Source organism: Phasianus colchicus, chromosome 6 (assembly GCF_987193195.1).
Source record: "Phasianus colchicus chromosome 6, bPhaCol1.hap1.1, whole genome shotgun sequence".
Classification (NCBI taxonomy): Eukaryota; Metazoa; Chordata; class Aves; order Galliformes; family Phasianidae; genus Phasianus; species Phasianus colchicus.
In genome coordinates, this window is record NC_143441.1 from 14261072 (window position 1) to 14272982 (window position 11911).

The 11911-nt window shown below is 36.8% G+C and overlaps 1 long non-coding RNA gene across 1 annotated transcript in view; it reads right to left on the reverse strand.

Annotated features, from left to right (window-relative positions):
* Nucleotides 1-11429, reverse strand: part of LOC149917442 (uncharacterized) — a 60695-nt gene extending 49266 nt beyond the window's left edge. The window contains exon 1 of the long non-coding RNA XR_016467443.1: nucleotides 11385-11429. This is a non-coding gene — a long non-coding RNA (uncharacterized LOC149917442). The remainder of the gene's footprint in view (nucleotides 1-11384) is intronic.
* Nucleotides 11430-11911: the final 482 nt, after the last annotated feature.

Here is an 11911-nt window from a genome sequence, read left to right on the forward strand (position 1 = left end):
AAAGAAAGGAGTAGAGATGGAGAAGCTTGTGAGACTAACTTGTGCAAATACAGAATCAACCAACCTATGCAATACAAATGGCCTGGGGAACACATCAACATGTCTGAGGAATTTCCACAATTGGGCACACTGATTATCAATAAACACCAAAACCAGAGTATAATCAAGCAATGCAGAGTTTGAGAGAGCTTGTAGAAAAGAGAGCTCCTCCAATTATCACAGCATAAGGGTCAGTTTCAGCCTTGTTTTCTTAGAGCTGTTTAATTTTTGTGTTTGATTAGTCCTTAGGAACTTGTCTTTCCCTAAGAAATCAATGACAATCTATGGTGGCTGACATAGATCCAATTTGAGTCTACTTTAGTAACTACCTCTGAAAACATCAGGAAGGGTTCATGGAAGAGGAGCTGCTTCATTACCCACTTTCACATCATTCACAATTTGTGGATTGATGCTCATGGACTTCTATACATTCCTGTGGACAGAGCCTCAAAACTAGGAAGAAACAAACATAATCAAGAAAGGATGCAATGTTCAACCCCAAGCTTTGATCTGTAGACAACTATCAGCAAATACAACGACTTCAGTGACAGTCTACAGCACTCAGTGTATTTTCCACAACTGCCTCAACATTTGCACTTTGATATTAATTAATACTGATTCTAGAAACTCTTGTTTGCTACGAACAGACAGGAATTCCTCCAGTTCTTCATATTTCCAAATACTACTGTTAAATGTTAAAAAGCATCTTTACCATTGTCTAAGGCTTCTTACGATATGAACTCATGTTCATATATTGAATATCCTTCCAAGATCTTTTCTGTTTCTTCACTTATGACTTTCTACTCTGCCTTATGAACAGTTTCACAGATAGGTTTTCATTTGGAAGCTTAATTGAGGTGATCTTTTATATTGTTATTGTTCATACTTGTTTATGACTGGCTTTCTTTCAACAAAATGCAGTATTTGCTCTGGTCCACTAGTACATAACATGCAAGAAATTTTCTTCAAAATAATTAGAAATTTTGGCCAATTTCAATCTCCATATAAACATTTGTCTGCTCTGCTCCATTGTTTATCCCTCTTAAAGAGAGGGATGAGGTGCAACTTAGTGGTGGGGGAACATAAATATTCAATTATCCATGCTGCTATAACTTAATGAATCAAAACAGGCAGGAATGGGCCAAGGGAGGATGATAGTCAAGTGATACATCTCATAGAGACATTGAAAATCCTATTTATTCAAAGTAGATTGCTTAGACAAGCAAAGCATATAAGCAATGTTTTACATCAGCCTTTAAGAGTTCAGTGAATCTAGTGGTATACTTAAAATTGGCCCCAGATATTGAACCATATTCAAGTTTAGAACAAACCTAGGAAAAAAACCAACCAAGTCTAACTACAATTGTAATATTTAAATGACAATGCTCTCTGCCTTGGGATCCCTAGCCTTAGGGTTTTTCCTCTACTAACATGAAACACATATACTCAGGAAAGCAATATTACCCAATACCTCTTCTATAGTACAGCAACCATTGGAGTTGGACCAGTGAGAAAGTCAGTTCTATATCACACCTGTAAGCAATCATATTGCTATTTTACCTTCGAAAGACAGAATTTGATGTGTGATAATTGTTTTCTGATTTATGAAGTCAAAGATGATGTCATTTTAAGGATTAGAATGATGTATGTTATACTAGATGACACTGTTTACTAACTAGTTGATCTCTCCATGGGCTTGCAGACCAGTCAGGTAATTTGATAGGACTTGCAGTCAAGAATTTCTGAATTAGTTTGTCAAATAATTATCAGATAATTCTAAACTTAGAACAATTCTGGGCAGAAGCTGTTCAAGACTAATTTCCACAAGAGAATCGTTTTAAGAAAACTGATACTCGTATGCACATTTATCACAGATAATGAAATAATTTGTGTACAAAAAAATTAAGACCAGATTCACTGTTAGAGACCCTGATAGATCAAAATAATCTGCCTCCCCTCAGGTGTCTTACGCACCATCTATAGCAGCGTGTCACGTGGGCAGATCAGAGTTCTAGATCTGAGAGGTGGGGCTCTACAGATACCTGTTCAGGTCTGTGGCGCAGCATCTGCTTGCTGATGAGACCTTAATATCATCTGGGAAAACTTAGCACTACAGAGTCTGCAAGACTTCATTGCTACAGAAGTCATTAATGGTGTATGCCACTCCTTTCATGAGTCATCCCCATAAACAGTGCAAAATGAACTGGGCACTTTAGCTGGAAAAGGACACTAAATGTACGACAATGCAAGTAAACTATTTTAGATTTCCTTTTGCCTCCAGCCTCAGAATACCACTACAGCCAACAAGACCAGTGACAGTTAAAGGACACCAAGCAATTTTGCTGTTCTTCAGGATCAGTCTTCAATTATCAAGAAACACCAAACCTATGAAAAATGATATGAAGCCTTTCTGAAGATCTCAATGCAGAAAAGTCTAGCCAAAATTTGTCAATAGCTATTTTTTTATTTATTATTCCTCTGCTTGTTCAGTTGGAGATGTCTACAAGCACTTTCATCTTCATGTTGTAAGCCTACTCTTGTGCTTCACCTCAGGTACAATAAGCAGGAAAACCATGCTGTAAGTATCCATGTGAAAGATAAAATTAAATACCTGACAAAGAACTACTATTCAGCAATAGTAACTAACATGCCAAGAAGAACAGAATACTAAATTCTTCTATTAATATGAGTTTAAGAAACAACTGGAGAAGAGAGATGTTCTGAGGGAAAGCTTTCAATTAGCCTCACACAATGTGGTAAAAGTTACCTCAAATTTTAATCCCTAGCATCCAAGACAGAAGCAGAAAATGACTGTGTCAACTCAAAGCTAAAACTAAGCAAGTCTCAGAGTTCACAATGTTGCAGATTTTCACTTCCTATTAGCCTGGCTGATTGGTGAGGAAGATGCATCTGCCTGCATGGCAGTTTGATGCAATCACAAGCATTTTTGCAGGATTTCATAGATTAGCATCATGACTATGGTTTCATGTACTATTTAAATAAAAGAGCACATTTCTGACCTTATGTTTTTGTATTTCATTCTGATCAGAACTTAAGTCAGTCAGTTCTGTTAAAGCTCCTGAGTTTCTGGGTTTTCTTAGGTAGACATAATCAACATCCTGTCAGAAAAACAATTTAAACATATATGTACTTAACCTCTTTTACTTTTTTGTACTAAGCATTCATTTGTATAAGCATAAGAATGCCAAAAAAGGGGAAAATGCACTTAGAAAATCTATTAGAAGAATTTAAATTCAAGGTCTAAATGCTTCTTTGGTGGGTTATATCAACACAGATTCTTTTAAGTACTTTTGAAATAGGTGCCAATAGATGCTAGGAATCATAGGGAAGTACAACACTAAGTAATCAGTGTATCAGTTCTACTTTCAATGATAGTGGAAAGTGCAAGGGCATGCTCTGTTCATTTAATTTTATTTATTTTTATGTATTCTCCTACATCTTAACAACAATTTCTGGAATTTTACATTTTGTAGTCATTTAATGCATATCTTGTTATTTACTCGATGTCTCACATTTCATTACCTTGATCATGACTCTTCATAGCCAGCAGTCCCGTTCATCAGAGTCATGCTGTGAAGGGAACTGTCTGACTTGATTGTACCCATGAGACAAGAGGCAATTCATGATATTACAGACATCATTGTTGATGTCAACAGAATGAGTTACTGCTAAGATAAAGCTGGCAGATGGAACCCAGACAAATCAAAAATTGGAAAACACTACAGTTGGCTGCCAGTGTGAATTACTTTCAGGTGGTTAGGTTTATCTCTAATTAAGATGGCACTCTCAGCATGCAATCCTAATGAGCCCTCAGCAAAGCCATAGTGAGTCCTAATTCTCAGCTTGTATAGTTACATTTCTCAAAGGTTGGTTTCTATGCAACAAGTGAGCCATATCAAATATCTTGCCTTTGCTAAAGCATAGTAGGAGTCAGAAGAGATTAAAATTTGACTAGTTTGTTTGTGTATATGCCTGTTTCTAAAAAGTATTAGAGGAAAAAAAAGAAAATTTGTAATTCACCATACCAGTAAGCTGGGGGAAATTTGTCATTTTTGAGAAGAAATCTGGAATATGGAAGTTTATCTTTATAACATTTGAGTAAGCATACAGTAATACATGATACAAGATTCTTCCTTGAAAACTTCAGGTTATTCGAAAGCAGATTTCAAAGCCCTGAAAATAATAGACTTCCAGCATGGTTGTCTTGTGGTTAAGTGAGCTGTGTAACAAAGCCCTGATACCGAAAATCAGCAAAGTAGTATAAAGGTTAGGTATTTTGTAGGGATGCATGCTGAAAAGGTTCTAAGGCCAGCAGGCAGAACACATGGGCTTTATTCCTGACTGAACCACAGAATTCTTCTATTGCTTTTAGAAAAGCTATTTTCTCTACTACAAAGAGAACAAAAAAAAGTAAAAATAAATATGCAGCCTCAGTAGCTGTTTTCCATCTGTAATGCCAAGATACAATTCCTTGTCTCTTGGGCACTTAATGACAGCTGTTGTTTACAGCATCCTTGAGCCTAGACTTCAAACATGTTAGTTAATGTGATACCCTAATTACAAGACAAATGTTTGTCCAGAACCTACTTAACCTATTATTTTCAAAACAAGAAGCAATTTCGACTCAAACATATTTGAAATGAGTAGATTTTAATACACAAATAAAGAATGCAAGTAATATTTTTGAAATCTATGGGCAAAAAGACCTACCTTCCCTGACAGCATCATGGTAGATCCATCATTGTGTGGCTTATCTAGTTTATCACGTAACAGTGGTGATACTAAGCAAAACGTCTTTCAAATTTAGTTTCCTCTAAAACGATTCCTCATAAGGCAATAAGTATTTCTAATACGTTTCTAGATTATTAGCAACACAAATCAATTTATTTAGAAGTGCTCAGATTACAGGTATAAGTAAAGATCTGCACAGTCTTCATGCTACATTATTAGTCAAATTTATGTTTTTCGAGAAGTCTTGCCCACTTCTGGTTTTCACTTAATATTTTCTTACTTGGAGCATCTGGGAAAAGTTTGATTCAGGTTGGTGAAAAACATGAAGTGCCAGATGTGCAGCTAATGTGATTCAATGTTGAAGAAAATTAGTTTGGCAAGGAAATTTTTGTTACTGTGTACATGCTGGTGTGCACAAAGATACTGAACCCAGCGTAACAGGGCATCACATTTCTTGCAACTAAAGCTGAAAATACACAGGTTGATTTACAAGAAAAGGCTTCACCATTCCGCCTCCCCCCCCACTTCGTGTCAGTACCTCAAAAAGATACTAATGCGAGATACCAATACCAAGGAAGTTCCTGGAGTTCTGATCTAACATGGATATGCTAAATACTGATTTAAGAAACTCACGTTCTCGAGCAACTGATTTCTCTCACCACAGATTAATCCAGTAACAATTTCCTTCTCATCTCTCCCTAGCCATGAGAATCTTCATTTACACTCTTTTACCTTAAAGTTAGGCTTTGTCAGATGTTAACATAGACACTAAGAATTAATGTCACTGTTAGAGATGGTTGGGAATTTTCTACGATTTTATCATTAGGAAATTCCAAACAATATTACATAACAGGTAAGTCGGCATTGTGATGAAAGACTCGGGTTAATGTGTGTTACACAATTTCAAAAATCATCTGATTTTGATATTTTCAATTTGAAACACTTCATTCCTTAGTCAAAAATAATCTCGGTTTTGAAATCCAGTTAATATATGAAGATCTCTAATGAAGATTTACTGAAAGCATTCAGAACACTGTAAATAAGTAAACTCTCATGATTTGTTCTGAAATGCTAAGATTTAAGGTATGAATTCTTTTTCCCTTTTCTTTCTCTTGATAAACCTCGGAATATAGCTTGCTTGCAACACACAAGAACACTTTCTTGTGGTTGCCAGAAAGTACTGGGTCAGAACTACTCAGACTTTGCTCAGTGTACCAAAAAAAAAAAAAATCCCCAGACAGGAAAAATGATTCCAAAGTGATTAGAAAAGTTTTGTATGACAGTGAGCCAAGAACTTAGAATCTTGTGAGACTCCAGCTAGAGCTGAAAGGCTTCTCACAGGCATCTTATCATATCCTGAAGATTAGATCAAGTGTCCTTAACTAGGCCTGAGAGAAGTTCCTGTTCCCTAAGACCTGTCAACAGATGGCAATTCTCCAGTGATTCTCTTCCAGATTTCTCCAGCTGCACAGATGCAGCTACCAGTAGAACCCCATCTTATCCAGACCTTGACCGTAAGAATTAGCTTTGGAAACAGAGGAAAGTCTGAGAATCCATGTCTAATATCCACTGAATCTGTACTCAAGCCTTACAGTATGGAAGTCTTTAGAGCCACAAGATAGCTGCCAGAACAGGTCATGGATTGTTTAGAACAACTTATTAATGAACTATACCAAACAGGTTTTGTTTATTGCTGCTCATGACAGGTATTCTTAGGGTGAAATACAGTAATGGAAAATAGCAGTGGGATAAGATAACATGACTATACTTCTCTATGACAACTAATTTCTGATTGAGGGATTACTGTCCTGTTAGGACCATACTGTTAGCTCCTTTATCAAAGTCCTACTTTGTCTGCTCCTGAAAAAAATGGTTCCAGGCATGGAAAACATAATAATCCAAGCAATAGATGAATACTTCACTACCCTGAGGCTGGGAAAAGGTTGGAAGGATTAGATTAGAAAATAGAAGCAGCACAATGGAAGACAAAACCAAAACCTTGTCCTCTTCCTTTCTAGTAAGGATCACAGAAAGCAGGCTGGTGATTTTACCAGAAGGTTTTAGGATAGATCTGGTAGCAGCAATTACAGGGAGATGATATCCCATTCCAACAGCAGCAACTGTCACTTGTAAGATTTCCTTAACAACAGCTGGAACAACAGATCTACTTTTCCCAGAAAGTATCTGTATCTCAAATTAATCTTATCCTCTGTCTTTGGCTATGAGTGGATGAACTTTGCCCTTCATCTTTAGGGTAACTAAGTTCAATTTTGCCTACGCTGATAAAAGGCTCTGAGAAAATTCTGTTTTCAGAGTAAAGAAAAAATGTAGTCAGGGTAAATGACATTAGACAATCTCTTTTTCTTCCTACCAGTTTCAAATAAACTTAAAAAACAAGCTGTAACAACAACACTCTTCACAAGCAAATAAGTCATCAAGTCACATTTCACAAAATTGAATTATGTGAATAATTACACAGCTTACTCAGATATTCTTCTAGCTGTAGTTGTTAGAGATTTTGCTGAACATATTTATATAGGTTTCTAAGCTTAGCATATTTCTCCATAGATAGGGTTCTAGTCCAAAGTAGAGCTGAATTTCACCAAATGAGTAAAGATGTCGTGAAAAACCTTCAGCATTCTTGGAATCCCGAAGTTCATAATAGAAAAATTTTATTAGCATCCCCAAAATTGTTTTCTCCCAGCTGCAGGTTATAAAACCGATTTGTGAGTCACATAATTGTAATTTCAGTTATTTACTGCAATTAACTGCTTGGTTAAAAGGTTGTTTACTGTTGGAGTTACAGGATTTAGTATCAGCTGACAATGTATTTGTTTACTATGAGAAAGGAGCAAAGGCACAAGAGATTTCACTTTTAAAAACTACACAGTTGTTCTTGGTTTTGCCATCACAGACCTTGAAATACTCAGGAACACATTACAAAAAAGACAGAATTCCACTGTTTCCAAGTTTTGCTTTTTTGATCTGTCGGTATCCTTCCCCTGTTAAAAGCATTGGGCTTTTTCCTTCCTACTTTTAGGACTCCACTGAGAACAAGAACTAAAATTCTGGCCCTTGCGTTATAGTAATGCATGTTAGAGGACTCAGAAAGAAGATTCAGAAAGAATTTGACTGTCTTGCAGAACAGTACATACATAGAATGGTGTGAGTTTTCATACTGCATATGGCAAATGCACTCATCTTTATTCCATTAGACCTGCAGAAATCAAGCAAGAGATGACTCCAATATACGATAAAACTATTAATTGTACACAGGATCCAGTGTCCCACTGCAACTCCTAAGTATCTATAAAACTGATTGGACCAGTTATTCACCTCAAAAAGCTCAAGGGAAATAAAGCAGCTGTTGAACTCTCTGCTGAGGATCATAACCATCTTTCTCATACTTCTGTAAGAGTGGCTGTTTGAGAGAGAATAAATGCTTGCCTAGATAGCATGCAAGCACTAAGAGCTCTTACCAATCAGCAGGAGAAACAGCACTGAACATCATCTAAGGTTTGGTTTACAAACCAACCAGTCCTGAGCAGCAGAGCATGGAGAGCAGCAACCCATTGTGCCTCCAACTCCCTGGCCCTACAATAAATACAGTTTATTGGCTGGGAAAGGGCACAACAACTATAGCTGGATCTTCCCTACCCAACCATATTTGTAAAATCTTCCAGTCTTCAAAGCAGACTGGAAGCGTAATACTGGCCAAGCTGGAAGAATGTATAATACCCAGTAAACTAAGAGTAGGATGCTGCTCTGTATTTCACTATAGGAAAGCATTCAGGAGATTTGTTTTTACCCAACCTTAAACAGACTGAAAATGAACCTGTGCATCTACATAAATGATTCACCTGGAAACTGTCATCACTTCAACACATTCACCTAGCAGCAACCCTGATAGAAATGAAGTATAGAAATGTAGCTTCTCCTCAAGATGAGCAAACTTCCAAAGGCTCAAAAGTTAACACAGCAAGAGAGATTAAAGTCTGTGTGGCAGGTGTTGAATCAGCTGTTTCTGTCCAATTTCTGCCCAAACAATACACAGCTGGCTATGAAAGGCTACATAGAAGTAATTCTGGGAGCTACTCAGAGTTGAAGAAAGTCTTTCTTTCTTCGATTCAGGTACTCGGTTTGTTAACAGAGGAAGTATATTATTACTACATAACATTTTCATTTACATAACATTTACAATTGCAAAGTAACTGCAAGGTGAAGAGTTCTTCTGTTCAGCACTTGGTTAACTAAAGACTGACTTCAACTGAACAGTTGTACTGAATCCTTCTGTCTAGCTAAAATGCATAGGAACACATACTTCTCATGCAATGAAGGTAAGCATAAGAGCAGCAAAAAGAGAAGAAAGACTAAACCCTTTACACAGTGCCAGGTATTCCATCTCACTTGAAATCAAGAGATCCACTCACCTCCTGAAGTTCTTGCTTCGTGCTGGGGTGTGAAAGCAATAAGTAAACATACACTGTGTACCATATTCTGCCCACTGCTTGTCAATGTCTGTTAGCAAATTGGAAATGCTCCAGAAAGCAGCCACACAGAACAGAAAATGAACTGTACAATAAAAAAACAACTTTTCAAAGCAAAGGGATGTATTTAACCATGGTTCGTACTGCACGGGGAAAAAAATAAAAATAAATTTAAGGAAGATACATAAAATCTAAAGTGTGAACACTGAAGCCATACAGTTTGTGTTGGAAGTATTACTGTCACTACAAAGATACGTGCATCTAACAAATGAAAAGAAAAGCAAAACCTTACACTAACAGCAAGAATCTTCCATCCTTAAATTAATTTGAGAAGTTACATGCTCCTGCCTCACTAGAATATTTGTGAAGGTGTAAAACATTATTAGGCTACATTATATCATAATGTATAAACATTATGTGGTCACACTATTTACTCTCATTTTTGAGAACTGTTTATACTGTCATAAAAGTGCTATGTAATTGAAAGGTATGTGGAATGTACATCCGGTGTCACAACTATTATTGGTGCACTGCCACTATTCTCTGTGGCAGGCATAACACCATTGTGCTGAAGCAACTGACAATATGCTCAACTGTCAGCACACATCAAAGGGGTTAACATCTTTAGAAATACATAACTTCATTAAACAAAAAACCCACACCAAATCAATACAGCAATAACAACACAAACACCATAGTTTCTATCACAGAAAAAAAACCCACCATTATTTTAATTGGTGTGCTCACCAAGGGTTTCTTTCTTGTTTAGAACATTTCCTTTTGGCATGAACTTGAAAATTACATTAAAACTGAAACAGATGTGAAATGAAATATTAGATTGCTTCATTCACAGCACCGTCAGCACCACTGAAAGTGCTATGCAGAGATTTTTCAAAAGGAGGTGTCATTAAAAGCTTTGACAAAAGGCTCTGATTTGACAAAGTTGCTTTTTTCCAATAGCAGACAAGTGTTAGAAAAAAGATTAACACCCCTTTGTGACCTCTGGATTTGAGTGGTGTTGCATAGACTTCAACTGCAACTGCGGAAATTAAATGCAGTCTACACTATTTAAAAGGCAGCAATTTTATAAGTACATTTATTTCTTTCCCCCTTCAACTTTTATTTAAGCAAGTTTAGCGCACCTGCAATGAGTCAAGGGGACTGTCCTAGAAGTTGACCTCTTTTCCCTAGTGAACAGTTTGAAAGTGAGGAAAAGCAGAGTTTGCTTCCTTTTTATTGCCTTACCAGAGCAAAAAAGCCCTCACACCTGGGTAGACCATCCTCATAAAAAGATAGCTCAGTGCTCAACACATTTCAGCTGCTTGGTATAACTCCTGAGATTCAGTCACTCTTCTACTTCCTTCAAATGCACAATGTTCAGTAGGTACTAATTTGGTATTTAACGGAAACAAGACAGGTTGGCAAAAAAAGCAGTGGAACAAATAGCCAAGAGAGACTTGCTGACCTAAGCAAGACTAAATTCAGCATAAACAGCAGGCGAGTCACCACAAACCAGGAGATGGATTCCATCTCAAAGAGCATGATTTTCTAACCACGTTATCATAGCATTCCACTTAAACGCTGTTATTTCAATAACTTAATCACTTTTAAAATACAGAGAATTACAGGCTAAAGTAACTTCTAACATTATATTTTATTACTACAAAAAAAAAAATCAGATACTAGCTTAAGGTTTGAATGACATTGTGATACATGGGTTACATGGCACCAACTATACTATTAAGTAACTAGCCACAGGCAAACAATTGAAGGGAATTCACTCTACAATGAAGTGTTAAAAAAAAAAGGCATTCTCCTAATGGGTGAAAAAAAAAAGGACCAAATAAAAAATCCACAACCAAATATAGCGCAGAACAGTAACAGTGATGCACACACCATAGAAAAATTACTTTTGGATTTAAGTTGCTAGTGCAAGGAATTTATATAAGAACATATATAAATATATGTGTTCCTCACATATTTCTGTATTTGGATAAGCTCACGAGATTTTACACTTTCATACCACGCTACAGTTGGTGTTTCAGCTGGAAAGATCATAAGTCTTTCATAAACGGGAAAAGAAACAAACAGGGAAAAAATGCTCACCTGTATCTGAAGATCTAGGTTTGCAAGAAAGACTCCACAGATGAGAAATCTCCAGAAAGAAACCCATCCCAGGGGCAGTCAGCCCTTAAATGGGGTCTAGGAGAGGTGCAGCCAGGCTCCACCCGTTCCATCACACAGCTGAATTGCCTCCACCTGTGCTCCATGGCTGACTCAGTGCTTGCCTCAGGTGATCAATCAGTGGTTCAGGCCATGATCAACAGCTCCCATACATATCTATACAGCAAAGAATGTCTGAGGGGTTATTTTGTGCTTTGCAAACAAGATAAATAATCACCCTAGAATTATTTTGTGAGCCACAAACAACTATTTCAAAAGCTAAAATACACTACGTTAATGAGAGTCTGGAATAAGTTGATTTATAGGCATATACAAACTTTCCACATTAATAATGGGAATGATAGCGTCTGCTCCCCCGTTTCTAATTAGCATTGCTGAGTGTGACATGTAGTATGTGGTAATGGATAGAATTTAACAATAATACTAATCCAGCCTCTTATTACTGTGTG